This window comes from Malaclemys terrapin, chromosome 4 (assembly GCF_027887155.1).
Source record: "Malaclemys terrapin pileata isolate rMalTer1 chromosome 4, rMalTer1.hap1, whole genome shotgun sequence".
NCBI lineage: Eukaryota > Metazoa > Chordata > Testudines > Emydidae > Malaclemys > Malaclemys terrapin.
Window position 1 is genome coordinate 64,991,831 of NC_071508.1, and position 22,591 is coordinate 65,014,421.

General features: G+C 40.8%; 1 protein-coding gene across 2 annotated transcripts in view; it reads right to left on the bottom strand.

The window, feature by feature from the left end:
• The window catches only part of METTL15 (methyltransferase like 15), a 198,852-nt gene that overhangs the window by 172,187 nt on the left and 4,074 nt on the right, over nucleotides 1-22,591 (bottom strand). The gene's annotated exons all lie outside the window — the stretch shown is intronic.

A 22,591-nucleotide genomic window follows, 5' to 3' on the forward strand; every position in this document is an offset into this window, starting at 1 on the left:
CACAAATTGTGAGTGAGTGAATATGAAAACAATATTGCTTCCAAAGACCTAATGCAGATAAATTTATTTATTTTTTAAAAAGATTTTAAATTTATGGAGACTATATGTTAAACATATTTTTTTCCAATCAAGACAACACAAATAATTTAAACACAACATATATCTTGCTAACCTAGTGAGGAGAGCTTTAAACTAGGTTCTAAAGGAGTACCTAGCACGGGACATAAAATGCAGTATGAAGAGAAAGAAGGAGGAAAACATAGGTCCTCTTCTTAGCAAGGAAGGAGAGGTAATAATGGATGCCATCAAGAAGGCTGATGTGTTTAATACCTGTTTTGCTTCAGTCTTCATTAAAAAGGTGAATTGTGACCAGATGCTCTACACAATTAATATAAAAAGAATGAGGAGTACTTGTGGCACCTTAGAGACTAACAAATTTATTTGGGCATGCAGTGGAAAATACAGATGCATGCAGTGGAAAATACAGTAGGAAGATAGATATATCCCAGAGAACATGAAAAAATGGGGATTGCCATACCAACTCTAACGAGACTAATCAATTAAGGTGGACTATTATCAGCAGGAGGAAAAAAAACTTTTGTAGTGATAATCAGGATGGCCCATTTCAAACAGCTGACAAGAAGGTGTGAGTAACAGTAGGGGGGAAATTAGCATGTGTAATGACCCCTCTACTCCCAGTCTTTATTCAAGCCTAATGTAATGGTGTCCAGTTTGCAAATTAATTTTAGTTCTGCAGTTTCTTGCTGGAGTCTGTTTTTGAAGTTTTTTTGTTGAAGAATTGCGACTTTTAGGTCTGTAATTGAGTGATCAGGGAGGTTGAAGTGTTTTCTGACTGGTTTTTGAATGTTACAATTCTTGACATCTGATTTGTGTCCATTTATTCTTTTGCAGAGACTGTCCGGTTTGGCCAATGTACATGGCAGACGGGCATTGCTGGCACATGATGGCATATATCACATTGGTAGATATATAACATTTTTTCATGTTCTCTGTATATACATATCTTCCTACTGTATTTTCCTCTGCATGCATCCGATGAAGTGGGTTTTAGCCCACAAAAGCTTATGCCCAAATAAATTTGTTAGTCTCTAAGGTGCCTTGTTCTTTTTGCTGATACAGGCTACCACTCTGAAACCTGTCACAATTAATATAGATGCATTCAATTTGGCAGGGTCTGATGATGTGTACCCTAGGGTACTTCAGGAACTAGCTGAAGCAATCCCAGAACCATTTGCCATTATCTTCAAAAACTCTGAGGGACGAATGGGTGAGGTCCAGAGGACTGGAGAAGGGAAAACACAGTACCTATTTTTAAAAAAAGGAAACGAAGAGGACCCAGGGAACTGTCAGCCTAAGTTCGATACTTGGAAAGATACTGGAACAAATAACCAGTTTGTTAGCAAGTGGAGAATAAATAGCCAACAGACTTTTCAAGAACAAATCATGCCACGCCAACCTAAATTCCTTCTTTGATTACTGGCCTAACAGATGAGAAAAAGCAATAGACATGATATACCTTTTAATAAGACTTTTGACACATTCCCAACATGACAGAACTACGGAAAAGTTGTCTAGATGAAATTATTATGCGATAGGCGCAAAACTGGTTGAATGACTATATTCAAAAAGTAGTTCTCAATGGTTCGCTGTCAAATTGGAGGGACATATCTAATGGGGACCCACAGGGTCTGTCCGGGGTCCAGTACTATTCAATATTTTCTTTAATGACTTGGGTAATGGAGTGGAGAGTCTAAAATCTGCAGATGACACCAAGATGGGAGGGGTTGCTAGCACTTTGGAGGACAGGAGTGGAATTCCAAGTGACCTTGACAAATTGGAGAACTGGTCTGAAATTAACAAGATGAAATTAAATAATGACAAGTGCAAAGTATTATCCTTCGGAAGATAAAAATCAAATGCACAAATATAAAATGGGGAATAAGTGGGCTAAGTAGTAGTACTGCTGAAAAGGATCTAGGGGTTACAATGGATTAAAATTTAAATGAGTCAACAATGTGATGCAGTTGCTAAAAAGCCAAATATTCTGGGGTTTATTAACAGGGGAGTTGTAAGTAAGACATGGGAGGTATCAGAGGGGTAGCCGTGTTAGCCTGGATCTATAAAAAGCAACAGAGTCCTGTGGCACCTTTAAGACTAACAGATGTATTGGAGCATAAGCCCTGGGGAGGGGGAGGAAGCAAAGCTGAAGCCTAAGCTCTTCAAGCTCCATGATGTGGGGTTTGGACTTGGGCTTCAGCAAGTCTAAGCCAGCCCTGGCAACCCTATTAAAATAGGGTCATGACCCACTTTGGGGTCCCAACCCACAGTTTGAGAACCACTAGCAACAAACACCTGTCAGGGATGATCTAGTATACTTGGTCCTGCTTAAGTGCATGGAGTTGCACTATATGACCTCTCAGGTTCCCTTCCAGCCCTCCATTTCTATGATTTTGTTCTCCGTGTGTGTTAAAATAATTACCATTAAAATTAAACTAGCAGCAGAAACTAAAACTACGTATCAGTTGCACACGAGAAAGAACTCCAGTCACAGCCACAGATTCTGTGAGATTACTATTTTTAGGGTTTTTTCAATTGCATAGAAAGTATCACAAATTGCAAAGAGCCAAAAATTGATATCATGAACACAAATGAATGGCAAATATTTTCGAATATGTTAACAAAAAATAGAACACTTGAACAGATGGCATTTTAAGGTCATTAGATACACACACTATTTTATACACATATACCACAGACACGATGTAAAAAACTGCATAGCTGTTCTAATTTAGAATTCCCTTTGTATGATAAAATGTAAAAACTTTATACTTCAATTGAAAATAAACACAAAAGAAAGTAATTATCTTTACAATAATTTGTTATTTTTTATTGACAGAAGTACAACCAAAAAGTTGATTTTCTAGTAGTGGTCCCTGCAGTTATTCAACAAGATAGTTCAGCTATCCTTTTAAAACTCCTCCCGTAAATAGGTACTATTGCCTATTCACAATACTTTGCAAATGAAGGGCTAGATCCTGCAAATCTTACTCAAGCAAGCTGTCCTTCAAGTCACTGGTCCTACTCAAAAAATAAAAGCTATTTTGTAAGAGTTAGGGCTTCAGATCATGCCCTAAAGAAACACACATACTGAGTTAAGTTTGCATTAACCATTTCTATCCCTTACTACAAGAGAAAAAAAACAACATATTTACTTATATTTGTTACTGTCCAAGATGACCCTGCACAAGCCAACCACAACCACTCTTGAAAGAGCTATTTCTTTTGAAATGGGCAATCTAGTCCCTTCTCTTATGAAGGGCATTAACTTTTCCTGTATTTAACCATCAAGATTAAGGTGTTTCACTTTGTATTTTCCTACTTCTGTAAGCCTAAATGTCTTTTTTATCTTGGCTTCGCAGTCTGCTAGACTTTGCCTACATTAGAAAGGGTTTGTTGGTAATAGCTACACCCACAGAGGTATAGAACTCCCCCTAGTGGAGACACAAAACTTATACTCTTTTGCCAGTACAGCTGATACCAGTTCCCCAAACAAAATAAGCTATATCAGCAAAAAAGACTAGAGCTTTTGCTCAAATAGCTATGTCGGTCAGCAGTGGTTTAAAATTAAAAAAAAAGTTACACCCCCGACCAACACAGTTATGCTGACAAAACTTTTAAGTGTAGACCAGGCCTTAGAATAAAAGAAAAAGCCATAATATACTAGAATAGTACGATTCAATTTACTAAAATAACAAAAAACTTCTGCCAAGTGAATGAGGCTGATAAAGAAGAATTTATTAACATCTTCAGAAAGAAGAGAAATAAGTTTGATGTCTTTTGTTAGTCTACGAATTACTAAAGGCATCAATCACTGTGGTATCTGTTGGCAATGACATAAATTGAAAATTATATCTTTAATCCATCAGAAACGCTCTTCTCCCACAGATTCTGAAGCTTCCAACTAACAAAACAGTTGATTCTCAGTGGTTTATTCCAGTTGCAGGTTGCCAGAACCAGAACAGTGACTTGGCTGTTGATGAAATTCCTGTTAAATTATAAGCATAGCACCAAAATCAGAATGTTGCAAACTAAAGCTCAGTCTAACCACTGTTCTAGTAAACTGCACAACAGACAACCACTGAAAAGGTCTGCCTGCTTCTGGCCCCTTCAAGTCAAAACAGGCTGATTAGCTTTCGGGATTCTATAAAGAGAAACTACCACAGAAAGAACAAAGGGAGAGGTAGTCTCTGAAACTGCTAAGTCCCATCCCATTTAGTATTCAAACATAAGGACTAAAATGGAGATATTCAATAGGTGGCCCGCCAAGGCTTCCTGTGTGATCCACCAGCTCACCTTAAAATGAGATTTATAATTATATAAACTGTGATGTGCTGCCTATCATTTAATGCTTACGACTTCCTTAATAAATAACTTGCTGGCAGAGCTTAATTTGTAATGAAAGAGGTGCTGGGGCTATTGTCACCCTTACTTCTGCACTGCTGCTGGCGGCGGCGCTGTCTTCAGAGTTAGGCGGCCGGAAAGCAGCAGCTGCTGGTTGGGAGCCCAAAGGTGCCGGGGCTATGAAATATCAAAGCTAGAGGTGCTGGGGCTCAACCCTGGTACAAATTAAGCACTGCTTACTGGATCTTAAGTTCTTGAGATAGCATCGGCCGTGATTGAGCTAGGACACTGCCCATTTTTCATGGTGGAAAATGGAGCCAAAAATGAATCTGAGTGGAATTAAACATCAGAAAGTCAACAGCAAAAAACAAGCTTTTAATCCAAACTGGACAGTGGATTTTCTTATTATTATGCCACCTCATTTACATGCAAAACCTCTGTATTTAATATGCCACACCACTTTGTCTGTAAGGTCATCAATATGAGGCACCACTTTGAATCAAAGCATAGTAAACTTCAAAGTGACCTATCCTTCTGTTACAAGACGTGACAAAATTGAAAATCTGAAGTCTTCATATCACGCTTAAATGTCATTCTCACAACATCAGCGACCGTACAGGAAAAAACAACAGCTGCTTCTCTTTGGATAACGTTGGTAGAAGCTAAAATGAAAAAGCTTTTTCTGGATGCTGAGCTTGTGAAGGAGTGGATTTTGGAAATGCTGGAGGAGCTTTTTGCCAGAAATAAAAACAAAGATGACATTGTGAACCATGTGAAGCAAGTTCCCTTGTCTGATTCCATGGCAGTGAGAAGATTGGAGGTAATTTACGAGGATTGTTTGTCAGCACTGCTTTCCAACTTAAAAAAACCCACCACCAAATACATGTCTCTTGCAGTGGACGAATCAAGTGATTTAAGGGACACTGCCCAGCTATGACTATTTGTTAGATTTTAAGATAGTGACATTTTCAAGGAAGAATTTTTGTACTTAATATCATTAGAAATCTACACAAACAGGAGAGATTATTTTTGAAAAGGTAAATTGCTTTTTTGTAAAAAAATTGTTTAGATCTGCAGAAAGTAAACTTGCTTGTTACAGACTGAGGTCCCTCCATGACAGGTAAAGAGAAGGGCTTTGCTTCACGTTTGGCAGCGATACACCCTTCATTAAATACACTTCACAGCATCATTCACCAGACTGTCCTGTGCAGTAAGTTGTCTGGGGTACTTGAAAAAAAACAATGGGAATTGTGATGCGATTAGCTAACTACATACGCTCAACTTCTAGCTTGCAACATCATCTTTTTAAAATCTCTTTTAAGAGGATTTGCTTTTACTTGTTCGCTATCCATTTGTTGTCTCTGCCGACAGACACTGCCTGTCTGAAGCAAAGAACATTCTTGATTCATTTGATGAAGGTGCCTTTCAATTTGAAATTGTAAGGCTCCAGAACTCAGATATCTTGAAAGCAAAATTCAGAGACGTGGGACTCTGATTTTTGGACTCATTATGCTGGCCAGTTTCAGAATAGATAGAATCTAGCCATCTATCTTTTACGATGTTCGGATCAACATACCTCTGTGATTCTGGGCTTTCTACCATGAACATTTTAAAAAACCAATACCACAATCGCTTGACAGATGAGCATCTTCACTAGTGCATGCACTTTGCCCCGACCTCCTACAAACCACGCTTCACAAAGCTTGCCAGAGATGGTCAATGTCACCTCTCCCATTAGAGATTGCCACAAACACAGGTAATAATGTTGATTTATAAACTTTGTTAAAAGATAAAAAAACTAATACTTATGTTGAAATAAAGGTCTTTATTTACTGGCAGCTGAAGGCTTTTCCCCCCCCCCCCCCTTTCTTTTGGTCAGCCTTCTGCACAAATGGCCCACGTCTTGTAATAAAATTCTCAAATCGGCCTGCGGGTAGGTCTAACTGAGTATCACTGGACTAGGACCTTGAAGTGTACCTGAAATTGGAGTGATAGCCAAGATAGAGAGCTGAACATTGGCATAATGGTTTCTCATTGGGTTGCACTACCTGGCAGATGGGCAATATTCTAGGTCAAACCAACATATATAGCCCAACCTGAAATTACTTAGCTTTTAATTATTATTCTTTGAAGAATTCTCACTCCTTAATCTTAGACTTCATGCAAAACTGGCAGAGCTCCATTAACTCTTAATGTATTCTGACCCTTGAGGGTGGCAAGATAGATTGTGAATCAGATGCTCTACTGGTTGTCATGTGCCACTTCCTACAGAGTATAAAATCTGCCCTCCAAATGCTAGTAGGTTTCTTCAACTGAAGAAACTGCCAAAAAAATAAAGGTCAATTCAAGGTAGCCAAAAAAGGTATGAAAAAATGTACGTCAGAGAAAAAGTAAAACAAAAGAAAGAGACCAAACAAGTGTGAAAAAAAGATGTAAAAAAAAAAAATGAGAGTAGAGTTTCAATAGCAGAGCTAGGTGGAGAAGATAAAGAAACAAAATATCTTCCGTTGTATAGTTCTATTAGACCTCATTTCCTATGTATTAAATTCAGCCAATAAATTTTACTCAGTTAATTAATATTTTTCTTAAAGCTATTAAATCTAATTCCATTCAGTTTATATTTCCACAGTATGATTCAAGCAGGTCATTATTAAAATGTCCAAAATGAAACTAATTTTGTTAAAATTCCAATCTTTAAATGACTTCAATTAGCCACCAGATTTTGTAAAATCATATTTGAGGAAATCAACTCTATCTCAGGGAAAATCTATTCTTTCTTTCCTTAATTGTAACAAAAAATGTGTATTATTAAAATTTAGTGGAAATTTTACTAAGGATGAATTTAAAACAAAGCATAAATTGTTATTTAATATTTAGGGACAGGCAGCCAAAAGGATAATATACATTTTATATAAATCATGGACATTCTTGATTTCTAAGTATAAAATTGGCCACTCTTTTCTAGATGATACTGCTTTACAAACTAGGAACCTTAGCCAATATTATCAATCATGGGTACTTAAAGTCCGGCAACTAAATCGACATTTAGACCTTTAAACAAGTGGCCTTTTTCTGAGATGCTGAACACCCACAAATGCCACTAAAGTCAACTGAAGAAGCAGTGCTTAGAAACTCTGAAATTCAGGTTATGTACTTAGATTAGACTATCTAATTTTAGGCACCCAAGTTTGGATCTTTTGAACTTTTGATTCAAAAAGAGAATCAGATAATTTATAAATATAAAAGACCTCTTATCTAAGTTTATCCCCTTGCATCACTTCTGGTTGGTATTGGTAGATTTCTATGGAAACCCCATTAGCTCTCTATTTAGCCTCCCTTTGTGGAATTTGCCCATTGTTGGAGGTATTCAATCTCCTTTGCAGGTTATTCCACTCTTACAGCACAGAAGTCCAGGTGGATACCAAAAAAGTATCTTGGATACGATAATGGAAATATGTCTGTCAACTTCAATGGATTACTGCACAAAACTAATTATGACAAGGTGCTTTTTTATAACTATCAACTGTTTTTCTTTGAACTTGCTGTTCCAAAACAGAAATATTGTAAATTCTGAGCAGTGACAATTAAAATGTATATATATTATCTTATTTTAAGAGATGGAAGTATACATTAGGAATGGAATTATGTACTCCTGACTCAGGCAAAATTACCATTGAAATGGATTCTCAAGTATTAGTCACTCCATCGTAAAAAATAGAAATCCTGTAAATGTTAGAAGAGTTACTCACTACCCAACAGAGTTGGAAAGCACAAGTCCTTCATGGGGCTGCTTTACTTCCATATAATAATTATGCTTCTGTAGGAATTGCCTCGAGTATTCCTCAGGTTCACACAATTCTTAAATAACTGCTTTATTAACTTTGGAACAGATTGTACTGTATTTTAAACCCCAATACAAAACTAAGAATATGCAACACAGTGCCAATCTTTACACTGAAACTACATTATTAGCAAAATGGATGGACTTTGTACAAACCACTACAAATTAGTAACCAAATATAGTTTAGCAGCACTATAAAGATAACTAAATGTATCTATGTTTAGATTAGCAGATGCCTGCGAGAAAATGGACCCAGAGTCCATACTTTTATTAAAAAGGAATTAAGAAAGCTGCACAAGAACATATGGGCTGGAACATAAAAGCATTTTTTTCCCCAATTTGTAAGATGCTAATACTAATTCTAAGCCCCTTAACAACTTTCAAGTAAAATGCCATTTACATTCCAATAGTCATAAAAACTAAGAGATGAACAAGGAGCAAATATGGTATCTTGGGGGGAAAGATGTAATTGTCATTTAATAAAGTACCCATACATGGGGTTTTAAATTCATTCTTTTTGGGGAGAGGGGAGGGTTGGGCAGGATAGAAAGGACGATTCATTGGTTAGAGAACTAGCCTAGGACTCAAGAGACTCAGATTCAATTCCTTGCTCCACCAGATTTCCTGTCTGACCTTGGATACCTAAGTCTCTCCGTGCCCCAGTTTCCCCATTTGTAAAATGGGGAACTGTACTATCCTACCTCACAGGGGCACTGCAAGTATAAATACATTAACATTGTGAGATTATCAGATGCTATGATGTAAGTATCATAAGAACCTAAGACGGAAAGAAAAGATGTAAAAATATGGGGGAGGTAACCCCCAGTTACCAGCAGCACAGGCCCAGTTCTGCAAGTACACGCACATTGGGGTTCATCCCTTCATAGATGCTATAAGAAGCTGATAATGATCCTGTTAGTTTTCTCACTAGCACCATCATATGAAAAAAGCCTCTTTATGCATGAGCAGTGGTGAGATAGATGTAACTCTAAACAATGTGGAATTCTCTGAAATAGAAGGGAGAGTGGAAAGTGTGGCTATCGCTTATACTCCTACTATGAACTTAGAACCCTGATACTATTTTGTACGTTGGGGGAAAGGGGAATGGCTGAATTACTGTTTGCAAACTAGAACTCAAATATTTAATAAGCAACCTTAGCCAAAAGGATGACTAAATAAGGTACACAGTTTTAGAAGGGGAGGAAATGAGTAGCTACATATATTATCATCCTTTCTGGGACCACAGTCTCACTCAAGTTAAAATTTGAAGGGCTTAGATTACTTTCTGGTGAATTTTATTAGTTTTACCCAAGAGGTGCAAAGACTAATGCTATCACAACAGAGAGAGAGAGTACAGACAGCACTATTACAAGCTGAGTCACCCAAAAGCATTTTATCTTGCTTTATTATAACACAGTGCCTTAAATAGGCTCCTGAAGCACTATCATTTGTTATGTGATGGAGTGATAGCAGCAAGCTAACTTAGTATTACAGTGAAATGAAATCCGGTGCATCTGCAGTGTGGCTCTCAGTAGACAGACCAAGTTCCCTTGTTATTCTTCAGCAGTAACAGCTGCAGGCTCCCTTCCTCTTCTACAGTAGAGAAACATGGAGGGAAGCTGGTGAGAGCTGCCATGTTGCTGTTGTCAAAGAGAGGAGCCAGGCCAGCCTGCTGAGAGCAATGCTGCAGGTGAGAATTAGAGGTCCCTGCTGGCATATCACATGGCCAGAAACTGTAACTGCAAGACTCTTCCCTGTGCAGCTGCAGCCATCAGCCTGCTCTTCCTCCTTATATCCTTTCAAGCTTCCTTCTTCAGTAGCAAGCAGGTTCTTGGAGTCCCACACAAAAGAAAACATGGAGGTGGACCAGTCTCTACACCCCTGGAAGAAGAGTCTTGCCCGTCACAAACCCAGAATCTGAGTATTTTGTAACTCCCTGGAGTTGTCCGCCATGCCTCAAACCTAGAAGAGGAAGCACGGGATGTAAATTTCACAGTGGTCTCACATCAAAATATATATTTAAAATGGCTGTCACTAGAGATCAATAAACCCATAGTTCTATATTTGAGGGACTTCTCACTCTAGACCACTAACAGCTTCCATTTTGACACTCTATTTTCAAATGCTCATAACTTTCCAAAACAATGCTTCTTCTGGGCTAAAAATATCTTCAGTTGGTCTTAGCCAAATGTTTAAGAGTATGTTCTTTTTAATTTGATGAGACTGCATTCAGTCAATTTTCAGTAGCATATGCATTTTCCCCCATCCTACAAAATCATTGTCACCCTTTTCCCCACATATCTGTGAGCTGAAACCTCACTGGTACACTTCGGGCAGTCTCTCTAGAAGTCCCAGCTTTCTCCTAACTGGGTCCCTTCAATTCGCCTACAATTAACCAGTCCATAAATTCTAACCTAAATTCAGTTTATCAGTAGAGCCCTGTGCGGCTCCCGGGGATATAAATCTATATCTGCAAAGCTGCAGGGCTCTACCAGGAACTGCAACAGCAGCAAAAGCAGCAGCATGTCAGGCTGCCACTCCCAGGAGCCAGTGCCCTCTGCCGGCAGCTCCTCTGGTGTGGTTGTACTGCCTCCAGCTCCGCCCACTTGGACGGGCACCAGGCTCACTGGAAGCTGTTCCTGGTCCCACTAGTGTGGGCAAGTGGCTAGCACGCTCCCGGGCAGGAGTTCCTTCCACACAGCGGGCTGTCTCTCATATTCGGGAGCATGTAAGCTGCTTCATATTCTCCCTGGCCTGGCCTTGGCTTGTGAAGGCTACTTCTCTTGACAGAAAATCAGCATCCTGATGCAAACTTCCTGCCCACTGTTATATCTGGAAGGCACATGGTTGTAATGATAGGTACCATCTCATGATTCTTGGGTTCGTCTGTTTCATTAGCCAGCACAAGGGGGTTTGACTGTAACTAATGTGAATTAATTCCCTAGGAGGTAGTACTGTAGGTTCTCAATCCCCTACCTGACAGCCAAGCATTCCTTCTCTATCATCGAGCACACTCTCTCGTGAGGAAAGAGTTTCTAGCTGATGTACACTGTCTGGTGGTTCTTCTCCATCTACCCTTAGGGAAAGGACTGCCCCCAGCCCTACCTTCGATGCATCTGTTTGCAATACAAATTCCTTCTCCAAGTTTGGACAATACAACACTATGTGACAGCAGAATATGCCCTTGAGCTCTTGAAAACCCCTTTCAAGAAGGACGTTCATAAAACCCATCTTGGGGTAGTATCCTTAGGTCAGTTAGAGGGGCTGCTATGGTACCAAATGCGGTATTAACTAGCGATAGTAGCCCGTTAGGCATAGGAAGGCCTTCACTTGCCTTTTGGTGGCGGTCTTGTATGCCTGTAAGGCATAAACCTTAACCACCAAATTGTGGACTTGCACTCCACTAAGTGTCCCAGGTAACGGGCTTCCAGTTTTCCTATCGCACTGTAGCGGGGTGGACACCCGCTCCTGCCCTGAGGGGTTTGGAACAGCCCTGGGAGAAGGCTGTTGCAGGGAGAAGCAGCTACTGGGCTGATTGGGGAAGTAGCTGCAGCTGGGCCACGCTCCAATCAGAGCCCAGCTGGCCCTATAAAGAGGCTGGGAGCCAGGAGCTCAGCAGTCTCTTGCTGCACTCAGAGGGAGAAGGGCCTGGCTGCAGGGAGCTTGAGCACCTGGGTGGAGCAGGGCTGGGGAAAGGCTGAGGAGCTCCAGCCTTTCCAGGCTGTGGCCTAGCATTGGGCCAAGGGGTACTGGGGGTTGCAGAGGGCAGCCCAGAGGTAGGCCAAGGCAGCAGGTCCAAACCCTCCTTGCTAGTGATGAGTAGGCTGATACTGCAGTCTGCCCCAGTAGCCTTACACTGAGGCGAGGTGGGGTTAGTGGGTAAGGGTTCCCCTGGGAGGGGAGACCCAGCGTGTGGGGGTACTGCCAGGTTACAGCACCCAGAACAAGGGGCACCGGGGTCCTGGGAGGGACACGAGGGCCAGTGCTAATGACAAGATGGATCACCGGCCTGTAGAGGGTGCTCTGGGCTGGATTGAGCTAATTCCCAGGATAACCAGCAAGAGGCGCCGCAGGGGTGAGTCCGACCCCTTACACACACATTTAGCAGGGTTAGCTGTTAACCCAGCTTCCCTCAGTGATCAGAGAACAATGGATACTTTATCCAGATGGGAATCCCAATCCTTGCTAAAAATGACTACGTTGTCCAGTATGCTACTACACATTGAAAAGTAGTGGCCGCCACCTGTGTAATCTGCAGGGCATCGTCTTAAAATGAAATAGGCACAGTGGCATAGAAAAAGACACCTTCTACTCAGAGGCTGGGGTCAGAGAGGTCTGCCAGTACCACTTCATCAAATCCAGAGTGGTGATGTATGGGTTTTTTTCCATCCACTCTAAGAGTTTGTCCACCTACAGAATGCGGTGGGCATCAAATTTTGAAACTGTTCATTTTTTCTGAAATCTATATAGAAACCCAGTGAACCATCTGGCTTTAGAACCAGCACAATAGGACTCCTCCAGTCACTCTGGGGATTCCTCTATTACCCTGAATTCTAATACAGTCCTGGGCTCTTTCTCGACAGCCCCTCTCAATTTGTTGGGAATTGGTCAGTGGTCCTTCCTGTATTACCTTTACCTGGTTCCGTATTAATGTGATAGTGAGCCATGCACATCTTCCCAGGGTGAGCTGAGAATACCTTTGTAAAAGCAGCCACCAGTTGGTGTGCCTGTTCCTTTTGCTTCTGGTTTAGGTTCTCTCAGAGCCCCTGAGCTTTCTTTTAGGCAATTCAAAGTCCTGGGCCACTGCATTGTCAAGTCCTCAATACGCTGTCTGGGCTTCCCCAATGAGGAGTGCAGAAAACTGGACTGCTCTTTGGGCTAGGGGTCATCAAGATGCCATCGCCACCCTTTCAAACATTACCAAGAATAACTCCAGGTCATCATCTGTCATCATCTTTGGAAGCAACAGGGTCAGAGTGGTCCTTGAAGTTTGGGGGAATGCATTCCCCAGCGGGGTGGAGCAGCAGTCTGTAGCAATTCCACCATTCATCGTAAGCAACTGTTGCTGGTGTGACGCCCTCTGTTCAAACACTTGTCGCTGTCCTGCTTGTGAATCAGCCAGCCATTGCAGGAGCGGATTCACCGATTCACCTCCATAGCATGTTTGTGTGGGGGTGTGGGTGTGTGCACAAAAAAAAAAAAGCTTCTCTTTTCTACAGGGCAGTTAAAGGTGCCCTCATTTCTGGTACCATATTGTCAACTGCTCTTGAAGCAGTCTCTTTAGAGGTCCCAGGTTTCTTCTAACTGCTCCCCTTCAATTCGCCAACAATTAGACCAATCTATAAATTCTTAATCTAAATTGAGTTTATCAGCCCTTAAACTCCAGTGTTTGCAGTCTTCCTTTATCACCTTGTCAGTTTCTTAGAGGAAGCCTGGTATGGGGCAGTTGCAGCTCAGCTATCCCAGGCCTTTCTGCCTCCCCTTCCCCCTTTATAGCTAGGCATGTTTTCTTTATTGACCACAGCTGTGGGTGCATGCCTCCACAAGGACCAGTTCTGGAAGCTGTGCTGGGATGTGGTAAGCCTGACTGCCTGCAAGCAGGGAAGACTCTGCTCTCCCTTCTGCCTAGTCAGTATGGGGTTTGTAAACACCATTAAACACCCCTTTTCTGAATTCACAATGCACATTCTCCTCATCCAGCCCAACCAAGAGTCAGTGAAGAGGCAAAACTGAGACAGTAAATCTTAAAGCGAAACATCTTCCACTAACAGCACAAACTGGAGGAATTGTGATCATATAAAGATTGGAGAGCCTACAATTTTAAGAGGCTTTTCATATTTTTGGCAGCATTCTGCAAATGTAATTTTTTTGTCAATTTACTTGCTAAGATGCAGTCACCACAAAATATAAGTTGATGTGCTGTAGCCTTGTCACCTGGGCTGGGCTACATAGGAAGGTATTTTCAGTAGATGTTTTTTGCAGTAATTACAGTTGTACAGCTATGTAGAAAGAGTGCATCCACACTGCTTCATTTATGCCATCTTTACCTAAATCCCATGTGAATCACTGCATTCAGAAAATTACCCCACATAACATTCTAGGCAGATATTCCATAGTGCAATATTCTGCCACTGGATTCTATGTATTCTGGAATTTTTCTCATGAGGCATTGTGCGATACCTACTGGAATTCTGGGACTTGGGAGCAAACTAACAAACTCAGATTTTCCTCTCATGGTATCCCATACTTCATTTGCTTTTCATAGATTCATAGAATGTCAGGGTTGGAAGGGACCTCAGGAAGTCATCCAGTCCATCCCCCTGCTCAAAAAAGGACCAATCCCCAACTAAATCATCCCAGCCAGGGCTTTGTCAACCCTGACCTTAAAAACCTCTAAGGAAGGAGATTCCACCACCTCCCTAGATAACCCATTCCAGTGCTTCACCATGCTCCGAGTGAAATTTTTTTCCCTAATATCCAACCTAAACCTCCCCCACTGCAGCTTGACACTATTACTCCTTGTTCTGTCACCTGCTACCACTGAGAACAGTCTAGAGCCATCCTCTTTGGAACCCCCTTTCAGGTAGTTGAAAGTAGCTATCAAACCCCCCTCATTCTTCTCTTCTGCAGACTAAATAATCCCAGTTCCCTCAGCCTCTCCTCATAACTCGTGTTCCAGCCCCCTAATCATTTTTGTTGCCTTCCGCTGGACCTTTTCCAATTTTTCCACATCCTTCTTGTAGTGTGGGGCCCAAAACTGGACACATTACTGTACTCCAGTTGAGGCCTCACCAAAGCCAAATAGAGGAGAATGATCACGTCCCTCGATCTGCTGGCAATGCTCCTACTTATACAGCCCAAAATGCTGTTAGCCTTCTTGGCAACAAGGGCACACTGTTGACTCATATCCAGCTTCTCATCCACTGTAACCCCTAGGTCCTTTTCTGCAGAATTGCTGCCTAGCCACTCGGTCCCTAGTCTGTAGCAGTGCGTGGGATTCTTCCATCCTAAGTGCAGGACTCTGCACTTGTCCTTGTTGAACCTCATCAGATTTCTTTTGGCCCAATCCTCTAATTTGTCTAGGTCCCTCTGTATCCTATCCCTACCCTCCAGCATATCTACCACTCCTCCCAATTTAGTGTCATCCTCAAACTTGCTGAGAGTGCAATCCACACCATCCTACAGATCATTAATGTAGTTATTGAACAAAACTGCCCCCAGGACCGACCCTTAGGGCTCTCTGCTTAATACCGGCTGCCAACTAGATATGGAGCCATTGATCACTAGTAATAAAGCACCATTTTCAAACTGTTATGAGGCAGCATGAAGGAAACACAGTTGAGTGTTGCAATCCTAGCAGCCATTAATATGAACAGGATGGCCCAGCTGTCAAGCAGCCAGCTTTGGAAGAATCAGGAGGTAGCCACCAGCATAGCCACCATGATGCTGGGCAGTTACTTGGAGGAGGCAGAGAAGGAGGAGGTGGGAAACTGAGAAATTACTTCTTTCTGCATGACATTTTCATTTGGTGGAGCACTGCTTCTGGGCTCAGCTAACCAGCACTGCCTGGTGGGAAAGGATACTGCTGAAGAACTGGGATGACCAGCAGTAGCAGCAGAACTTCAGGATGTGAAAGACTAATTTTCCTCAAGACTGGTGGAGAGCTCACCCCAGAGCTGCAGTGCCAAAACACCAACATGAGAGCTCTCCTCAGTGTGGAGAAGCCTTTGACCATCACTGCCATCTAGAAGCTCACCACCTAATTTCTACCAGTCAGTAGCTAACCAGAGTGACTTTGACAGATCGACTATTGGGCTACCGTTATGGAGGCACGCACTGTTATTAAGAGGTGTCACTGCCCCAGGGGATAAAGATGGGTCATGCACAGGTTACTGACAGATTTGCACAGTAGAAGATCCCAAATTGTATAGGAGCCATTAAGGGGACTTCATGTCTATTGTTTGCCTCCCCACACACCAGACCTGAGTTCATCAATGGAAAGGAGTATTTCTACACTGTGGTGCAAAGTCCTGTTGATCACTGAGGTAGATTCACCAATATTAAGTTGGGGTAGTCTGGAAAGGACTATGATGCGGGGATCTTTAGAACTTACAGGTTTTTTAAATGAAAAACTGAAGACCATTATAGACAATATATATTCCTCCTGTCATTCTAGGAGAAAAGCTTACAAAACCATTAAAGGTATATTCACACAGTGAGCAGCAGCAAGTCTGAGCCTGGGTGGACAGACTGAGGTTCATGCTACAATGCTATTCATAGCTGTGTACACGTTCGGGCTTTGGCTTGGAAGCCTAGGGAAGGCTTCAGAGCCCGAGCTCCAGTTGGAGCCACAACATCTATACAGCTGTATTTAGCACCATAGCATGAGCCCTGTGAACCAGTCTGTCAACTCGGCTTTTGGAACTTGCTGCGGCAGCTTGTGTACACATATCCTTACTGGACACTTGGATATGAGAAAGGAACTGACCAACTATACTCTGAGCAGCTGTAAAATAACAGTGAAGTGTGAATTTGGAAGACTGAAGGAAAGGTGCAAGTGTCTTATGACAAGGCTGGATGCTTCTGAAAAATATGTGCCTCATGTTATAGCTGCTTGCTGCATTTTGCGCATCTATGGGAGCAAGAACCTCGTCAAGGGCGGGGAGGTAGAGGGGAATAGACTTGCAGAACTCTGTGTACAGCCAAAGAGGGTGCCTTTGCAAAATGTCCCAACTGGCCAGGAGAAGCAAGGTCAGGAAAACTCTGAGATGAGGTTTATTTGTATACACAAACTGTCTCATTTGATAAAACTAGCATCTGATTTAGCCTTCTGTCTACCAAGCAGGCTACACACCAAAGGATCACAGAGCTGCAGGACTGTTCCCTTGCCCCCAACTCTGACACATAAGTTTTAGGGAAACCATTAAAAAAACCTAACAGTTTGCCTAACAAGCATAGACCAGAAAGCATTTTTTAAAAACATGTTACCCTAGACCAGGATGCTATTGTGTTTAAAGTGGAAGTGTAGATGTCATCAGCTGGTAATTTATTATATTTCTTATTCACACCTAGATCAGATATAACACATTTCCTCTTGTCTTAAAGGGAGTTTAGATATTACACATCAAAAATGATGTCTGTTCTGAAGCACTCCAAATGTTAGTTTCTTATGGATATGCAATATCCCAGAAATATTACTACAAGTCCCATATGAGAATAACTTAAAATTCAAAGTTTCATCCTCTGGCAAATATATTAAAAGTCACTGATAGATGCGCTGATATGAAAGAGAGTTTCACTATGTGATGCAAAAGAGTAATTAAAGCAAATGACTGATACAAGGGGAAAACTAGTAAAAATCTAGATGAAAGCTAGGAAGAAAAATAATTGCTTGTGGATGAATCAGATATGCAGTCTGAGGAGTTACACTTGTTTTTTTTATTACCCTTGAAGATTAAGGAAACTGTGAAAACTGAAGTTGTCCAGACAACAGTTATCAAATAAGAGTAAAGAACAGTGATGGACTGAAAAAAACTAAAATACAGTTTAGTCAATATAATGAATTTAAAAAGAGGAAATTACTTTTCTGTGAATTTACTGCAACATACTTTTCATTGAAGAGAAAATGAACTAGATGGATAGAGACTCATTTGTACTCTGTGCTTCAGAGAACGCACTACCATAGGGACTTGAGGGAAAACAGGCTCTAAAGCAATAAAGAGAGACTTATGAAGGTAACTGGAAAATACTATTGCTTAAATCTATGACAGACCAATTCCTCGTAGGAGACAGCCAACAAGAATATTTACTGGGGGGTAGGGGACTGATTAAACATATCATTAGTGCTGAAGTTCTCTTTTTTCTCATCAGCACCAAATGCCCAGAAACTTCCTTTTTATTTGTTTTTTTAATACTTGACTCTTTTCTTTATGTTTCTCAGTTGTGAATGAATTTTCAGTCATCATGTATGTTGTTAGGAAGCACTATAAATAACCTTAAAGACCTGCTGACTGATCAAAGTTAGAATAGGAGTATCCACTCCCTATCAGATTTTCCATGTATTACTCTACTCTTTAGGTTTTCAGATACTGAAGAAAATAAAGGCTGACATCAGCTTTCATATTATCTACTGTGTTCAAAGCAGGGATAAGAGAAATCCTCTTATGTGGGGAAAAAACAAGTTCCAAATATTAAGGAACTCTGGTATATTTTACATACACATATTAAACTCACACACAAAGATTGTAGCCTGCTTATGAAGATAACCTTTAGAATGTAAATCAATGCAACACTGCCCTGATTCTACAGCCAAGATGATAAATGATAGCACTGAGTGAAGTTCCACCATTCATCTCAGTGAGATACAGACTCTGAATTTAACTTAACATTTTACTGTTGACCATTGTACTAGCATAACCCAGCTGACCCACTGTCTCTGATTATATCCTATTTATTTGCAAAGAACTAAAACTGCAGGCTCTGAAAGCTTTAGAAAACCTGATATTCTCTGATGCTTCAAATACTTGATCCAGCTACTATGGTTTTTAAAAGTGACAAAAAAGCTGTTTACATTTATCCATTAACAATGGTGGAATCCCAGATAAAGCACATGGGATTTTGTGAATCTTCTATTGAACTTAGTTGAGCAGCAGTAACAGTTCACTTTGATATCCCAATAAATCTTTCTGAATGAGTTCCTTTGTGTTCTGCAATGTTATCTTCCAACAGAGAACCATAAGCTAAAATGAAATTTCAGTTAAGCCTAGATTTAGATGTAGAATACCCCCAACTAATTTGGCTGTAAGTGTCATTCCACACAAAACCATGACTCTAGTTCCTTTTGTGGTTTTGTTTTTTTAAAAGGAGTTCCCTTCTCCTCCCGACCCAAAGAAATCCACTGGCATTTCCTGGGTGATGAACTGCACCATTCTAAGATATAAGACATATGAAACTTCTGTTATCTCCACCATCACAGAATTAAGCATGTGTGTTTGAAGTAATGGTAGATACAAGGCAGTTTCGTGTTTCCACAGGACTTTGGCAAACTGCATTTTGTCACCATCATTGTTCAATATCGGCACTGATTGGTTGATGGATAAGCTTAAAGAGGCAGTCGTTGGTGACACTGAGCTGAACAGCATCCTACTTTGATATCTTGAATACACTGATAAAATTGTCTTGTTGGCACAATATAGTGAATCACAGCAGCTGACAGCCAGTCTGGTTGGGCAAGAAGCAACATGCATCGGTTTGGTTAATCCCAAACTAATCCTTGGTCATTACCAGTAAGCAGCCTCCAACTCCAAATTACAACCAATTTAGTATTAACCTCTTTAGGCAGGCTATCAAACAGATGGCAACTGTCAAGTATGTGGGCTACACCATAAACAGTGCTGGAGGATGCTCAAAATACATGGACACTTGTATAACAGCAATTGCTTCACGTTTCTAGCCATTTAGTGGCCTCGGTTCAGACATCGTGACATCAACCTTGCTAAAAATCTGTGAATCTACAGAATCACAATTATACCAACTTTATAGTAGAGCAATGATATGGGTGCTGAAGAAGGCTGAGGGGCAGTGGATTAATGTTTTCATTTCATCAGCTGCTCCACATAAGTGGCAAGACAAGATCAGCAATGACAATATTTATAGCTGAAACCAGCAACTACCTCTATCAGAACTGGTTTAGTTTCAGCAGCCATCTTGGTACAGACATATTATTAGGATTAAAAACCAATGAATTGCAGAGCACGTTTACCAAGGAATTCCACTCTATGGCCAAAAAACTCAGTGGCACTATCAGATCACCAGTGACAGACATAGACTGAACGTCGAGCCAGATGTCTTAAGGATTTAGCTAGAGATCAATCTGAGTGATGCTCAATCTGCAAGGAGGCTATGTTCCTTGGGATTTGTCTTGATGATGACGACCACTGAATCAGAAAGCCTAATAGGTTGCACAAAAAACTTAGACCCAGATTTGTAAAGGTATCTAGACATGGGTGTGTTCAGCGTGACAATGCCTAAATGATTTAGGAGCCTATTTCTTATTTTCAAAAGGGACTTAGGTACGCAGCAGCCTAAATCCCATTGACAGTCAAAGAATTTGGTTTTACCTATTTTCTTAAAAAACAAAACAAAAAAACCTTAAGAAATTATACACAAACACAAATACCTGTTTTACAAGAATGTTGTTTAGGGTGCAAAGTCAACCACTCAAAATTTAAGAAATACATTATGATACAGTCTTTCATTACACAACATACAATCGCCGCTTCAGTTGGTACAGAGCAGAGATACACAAGGGATCAGAATTAAGGCTGGACAGAAAATCATGAAACTAGCATTTCCTAACTTTCAAATGTTGGCCTTTGCAACTTTAACAATGTTCTTTTAATAGAGGGTATTTGTGTGTGTGTGTGTGTGTGTAATAATATACATCAGTGGTGGGCAACCTGTGGCCCATGGGCTTCATGCAGCCCGTCAGAGTAATCCGCTGGTGGGCCACGAGACAATTTGTTTACATTGACTTTCTGCAGGCATGGCTGCCAGCAGCTCCCAGTGGCCGTGATTCGCCGTTCCTGGCCAATGGGAGCTGTGGGAACTGGCAGCCACCACGTCCCTGCAGCTCACACCACTTCCTGCAGCTCCCATTGGTCGGGAACTGCGAACCGTGGCCACTGGAAGCTGCAGGTGGCCGTGCCTGCGGAAAGTCAATGTAAACAAACTGTCTCGCGGCTGGCCAGCAGATTATCCTGATGGGTCACGTGCGGCCCGTGAGCCACAGGTTGCCCACCACTGATATACATGCTAACACACACACAAAACCGTATCACTTGTACTCACCACTGAACAAGTGTGTGGCCAAAGTGAATCCTGCAGGCCAAACATGTCCAACCAAGTTCTAAAATGCAATTTGGTCTCCTGATGTCTTCATCTTGACTATACAGAGTTGAAATCTGAAAAATGCAGGTGCCAGCATACAAAGTTCCATCTTAATCCACAGATGGAGCAACTCACGTGGATTCCTGTATTCTCCACTGGCTGCACCTCCATGTTCATGATGAGGACAAATTCAATCTGTTCCAATTATTGAAAACTGTGTCCCTTTATTTATCAAAAGCTGTCAGCATGACCCTCAGTTGTACAAGGTTTGAACATCCATGCATTAAACTGAGAATTCACCAATGGAGGGCTAAGATGGCTGATATTAAATAATAATAAACTACCTTACATTTATAACCTATCATTAAAAATTCCCAAAGCATTTTGCAAGGTAGGAGAGATTTATTGTCCTCATTTTATAGATAGGAATGCATCTTCCCTCTCAAATTACTTAGCAAGTATTTTTATATTAATAGTTAGAACCTATGAATTATTCCAAAAAGGACTTAAATTTATTGAAGTAATATACCCCTTGTGCAAACTACAGTTTATTATTAAAAACAGATACAGTTTACATACTCAGTTATCAGTTCACATGTAAAAATTCAACTCTCAGATTTTGACAGCAATCTTAATTCTGACCCAGGTCCCAGAAGACCTGTTTATAAACTCCATTAAAGTATATTTGACCTGCATGTATTGTATATCTTGAACTGTATAAAGTAAGCAATTAGTGATGCACATATTGCAAGAGTTATGCTACTGACACTCAGCAATTAGAAATTTTTCTCTCTTCTTTCATATTTGGTTTCTCAATTCATCCAAAAGTGACCTATCAATTTCAAGACCACAAAAATCCTCAGAAGGTCACAAATCATGGCTTTATAAGGAATTTCACCTGACCTTAGGAAACCCTTTTGATTCCTAGACATGTCACAAACCCTGTGCATCATTTTGCCATTCTTGGGTTCTATGTCATTTTGAAAGGTACCACTTGTTTAACTATTGTAAAAACAGACTATTTACAGTAAGTAACCAGTGTTTTAAAACATTTAACACTCGCTATATATCGTAATTTCTTTCCAAAAAAGGCCTCGCAGAGATAACAAAGGAACAATAAACTCATAGGAAGCCAACATTCCAAAGAAGAACAATTAAATTTCACAGATCAACACATCTGAATTGTAAATATGTAACATTGTAAATAGAATCCCTTTAGTTCAATACCATATTTAAGATATCACAAACCCAAACATGTTACTCGTGTTTAATTGTTTGGTGGATTGAGTCCTAATATTCTATTTATTTTAAGTGCTTTGGCAGTTAGGTACTTTGCAGCTAAATGCCACTACCATATTAAAACACACAAATTACACACACAGGTTTTGTTTTCAAAGGCTCTTAAGGGAATTAGGTGCCCAAGTCCCACTGAGTTTCACA